We start from the raw sequence: 4,479 nt of genomic DNA on the forward strand, positions 1-4,479 counted from the left end.
ACTTTTTTTTTTAATTGAGGGGGCTTTATAGATCTCTATAAGGGCTAATCATCATGTCATTGTTTTTTTTTTTTTTTTTGCGGTACGCGGGCCTCTCACTGTTGTGGCCTCTCCCGTTGCGGAGCGCAGGCTCCGGACGCGCAGGCTCAGCGGCCCATGGCTCGCGGGCCCAGCCGCTCCGCGGCATGTGGGATCCTCCCGGACCGGGGCACGAACCTGTGTCCCCTGCATCGGCAGGCGGACTCTCAACCACTGCGCCACCAGGGAAGCCCCATGTCATTGTTTTGGTTAAGGTCACCTGTGTGCTCTCTGAGCATATTAGTGCAGAAAAAAATCACCTTTGATATTTGGGATTAGCAGGATCTCCAATCTAGATGCTTTATTTAGATTCCTGGGAGGGCAAGTCTGGTACCCATCACTAAGCACTCTTCATACCTACTGGATGTTTGCTAAAGGACCACCCAAGGAACATCTCTACTTACTTAAAATTCATGTAAAAGAATTGTATTATATCAGGCAAATCCACTGAGGATTAAAGATATTATGTACGTTTCTCAGCGTTATGTGGGGCTGTATTTCAAACTGGATTTTTCTTACTCTAAAGTTCAAGTTTTAAACCCTATGGTATTAACCTAACTCCCCTGACCAGTCCCAAGCCTTATGCTATTTGACTCTACTTCTGTCTTTGGCAATAAAACGAAAATAATTCTACTTTTTCTTCCACAGAACATCACTACAAATCACTTAATATTACTGTAATTTTCTTTCTACCATCTTTAACTCAATTTTTCCTCACAGGTAATGTTTTGAAAACCCTTCCAATATCCAAGTAGTCTCTGTAAATAAGCTTTAGTTCCCACTTTATGAGGGAACTGCTCATATACTGGAAGTAGCATTAGACTTGAACACAGAGGTTGAGCTCTGTTTTAGCAAATTCTAGAATTTGAAATTTGCACAATTATCTTGTCTCCATTTTATTAATTTGTAAATGAGAATGGCACCTTAGTTAGCAACAAGGTTTCTTCTTTTTAAACAGTTTCACTTCTTTTTAAACAGTTTTACCTATGTATATTTTACATACATACCCCAAAGTTCACCCATTTAAAGTACACAAGTGAATGGTTTTTAGTATATCAGTAGTACTGGGCAAGGATGACTCTAATTTTAGGACATTTTCATTACCCCAAAGAAACACCGTAGCTGTTAGCAGTTGCTACTCACCACCCCCATCTCTTCTCACTCCCCAACCATAGGTAAACACTAATCCGTCTTTCAACACAGATTTGCCTATTATGTAAATTTCATATAAATGGAATCATAGAACTTGTGGTCTTTTGTGACTGGTTTCTTTTACTTAGCCTAATGTTTTCAAGGCTCATCTTTGTTGTAACATCACCAATACTCCATTCCTTTTTATAGCCAAATAATATTCCACTGTACAGATAAACTACATTTTGTTTATACATTCATCAGTTGATGGACATTTGTATTGTTTCCACTTTATAGCTATTGTGAATAATTCTGTGAACATTTGTGTACCAGTTTTTATGTGGACATATGTTTTCATTTCTCTTGAGTAGAATCCTAGGAGTGGTGCTTCATATGGAAATTTTGCACTCATATGGTAACTCCATTTAACATTTTGAGAAAGTGCCAAACTGTTTTCCAAAGTGGCTGTACTATTTTAAATTCCCACTTCATTTTGATGATGGACTAAAAGATTAAGTTAATAGGGGAAAAAGTAAATGCTAAAGTACTACCCATGACTACTTTTATTATTCTGTTTTGTCTAAATCCTCCCCAAAACCAAGCAGTAAAGAAGTATTTAGCACGCATTTAAAAAATTCCCTGGTCATCTGCGGGTTTCTTTAGGTATTTCCTACGCTTAAGGTTCGTGACTTATGAGCTCACATTTTGCTAGTAAGGCCCTAGTGAGGCCAAGAACAGATGTGAGTCTGGCATATTCAAGTTAACTCTGTAGTTAGCTATTTGTCCCTTTTTTTTTTTAAACCACAGTTATTATTTACATTTTATTTAAAGGTTTTAGAGGATGAGCTCACAAGAGTTACCTGAATCATTAAAAACCACAAAGTGGGAAAATTTTAAAAAATAAGAGTAGATACCAAAATAGCTTTAGGAAGATGATACCCTATTAGTTTCTAAAATTGTTGAAGAGAGCAAAAGAAAGCTTAAAATCTTAAAGATAAGAGATATATTTATAATCATGCCAAAGAATACATTAAATCAAACAAGAATGAGGAAAAATACATTGTGTCCTATAGGTTATATCCTGTTATAAATGAACATCATTTCTATGGGACTCTTTTATTTTAAAGCTTGTAATGTGGTTATTCTAAAATTTGAGGGGACATTTGAGTTTCCCTCTGAAGATATGGAAAAAAAGTGTTGCGTGTCTCATCCCCACTTTCTCTTCCCCCCAGGCCAAATAAGTCTGTGCTGCAAGGGCATTTCTGTTGTATCTATAGTTTTGAAATAAATATCAAAAGAAACAGCATCAAGTGTTCACGCTGAACGATGGCACAGAGTGGGCTGGAGAAACCTGTCAGGCGGAGCATCACTGCCTCTGCACAGTCACACGAGGTGTCGGAAGGGGAACACGGGGGCTCAGGGCTGTGGTCAGTCACTGGCTGGACACCGGTGCTGCGGAAGGCCGCCTGCTTTCTGTCCTGGAAGTTGTCCTGGGCTGGGATGCTGGCCTTCAGACCTTTGTGCTTGTGCATTGCCGCCAAGACGCGGCTGCGGCTGTAGAAGGGGTCTGCAGGCGGAGTCCACCAGTGGTCAGACACTTACCGGGCCGGGGAAGGCCTAGCTCCCCGCATGGTTCTCGGGTTGGCGGTGAAGCCAAAGACTCGTTGATGGGTCTTCATGACGAACGTAAGGCCACATGAGAGTCCTCTAAGACGTGGCCTGCTTCCTGTTCAGGGCTCGGTGGATGCCGCCAACCTCTTGTTGCGGGCCCTGGATCTAGGAGCCGGGCTCTGGGAGCGGGGCGGGCGGTCAGCAGCGGCGTGGAGGCAGTGCCAGGAGTGGGGACCCTCTGCATGGTGTCCGCGCACAGCGTCACATCTGAACGTCGAAGCGAATGCCGCCCACAGTCCCCTTGTGTGGTGCCCCCTCTTTGGTGGTGCACTGGAAGCCAGCCACCTCGCTGTCCTTGATCTTGTTAAGGTACTGCACGCCCTTAGTGACTTGGGATGATGGGGTCGGTGCTGGCGGGCCCAAAGCACCACATCTTGCGGGCCTCGGCCGTGTCGCCCTCGTACTTCTCTTGGCCAGGGAGCGGGCCCGCTGCTCGAGCTCCTGGTGGGCAGACACCTCACCCTTGCTGGTGTCCACCACCCGGCCATCTGGGAAGGGCTGTGCCCTCAGGTACAGCCGATTGTGCTTGTTAGGGAACTTGGACAGGTAGAGCATGTTAGCCTCCTTCCTGATGGTCTCACCTCGCAAGACCACTGCTGGATTTCTTGATGGAATGTGGGCATGGTCCCCACTCCTCTAGGATGCAGGGTGCTGTGGGGTGTGACTTGGCCAGTGCTTCAGCCCCATCTCCACCAGCTTGGTTGGGCAGGTAGGCCAGGTTGTTGGCCTCTACGAAAATCCTGACAACCCGACCCAGCTTGTGCGGAATTTCATCACCTTCATGTTGTGGACGTGCTCCAAGGTGGTGATGGTTCCCGTCTTCGTGAGAAAGCAGTGAATGCCCACCAGGCCCACAATGATGTTTCAGTGAGTCACATCCTCCTTGGGCTTCACGTAACAACCCATTAAAAGGGTTGTTTTCTGAATTGGCTTCAGGTACCCGGTCTGCTTCCTGGACCTGTGGTTGGGGGTGTGTATTGTGGTGATCATCGTGCAATCTTGGACAGATGTCTGTCTTGGACAGACATCTCTGAGGGTCACACCAATGATTTCATAGATATGTGGATCAGACAACAATTTTGGTCAGTCTCACCCCAAAAATGACTGGGAAAGTAAATTGTTATGGTTGTTCCAGTGATGGAGGGTAATTAGTGCTGTTTTACAGGTAGTATTAATTAAAATGTCAAAATTGAGGACTTCTGAGGAGTTTGTGAGAGCATGACTCAGAGAAGGGGACAGTCTTAATATAATATTTCATTTTACATGAGACTGCATTCTTTGGGGACAAGAATCACATCATAGCCATTTTTGTTTCTTCAATGGCTATTAATATATGGTCATAGTATTAAGTAACCAAAACAGGAAATTCTACATCTGCTAGAAACTTATATTTCAGCCATATTTCTATAACTAAATTGTGAGAAGTGCTTTTTTTTTTTTTTTTTTTCACAGATTAATAAACTGAGACTCAAATCACTTGTCTAGTACAGATAGGCACTCAGTTTTTGAACAGTTAAAACCAAAGAACCAATCAAGAATACATAGTTGCTTCAATAACAAAAATAGTTCCACTTTAATACTTTATCTAGTAGGAAATTA

At 43.3% G+C, this 4,479-nt stretch overlaps 1 pseudogene; it reads right to left on the reverse strand.

Moving 5' to 3' along the window:
• Positions 1 to 3,081: 3,081 nt before the first annotated feature.
• On the reverse strand, positions 3,082 to 3,870 carry LOC103070735 (elongation factor 2 pseudogene; annotated as a pseudogene).
• Between the last annotated feature and the right edge of the window lie 609 nt (positions 3,871 to 4,479).

Source organism: Lipotes vexillifer, unplaced genomic scaffold (assembly GCF_000442215.2).
Source record: "Lipotes vexillifer unplaced genomic scaffold, Lipotes_vexillifer_v1.1 scaffold644, whole genome shotgun sequence".
Taxonomy (NCBI): domain Eukaryota; kingdom Metazoa; phylum Chordata; class Mammalia; order Artiodactyla; family Lipotidae; genus Lipotes; species Lipotes vexillifer.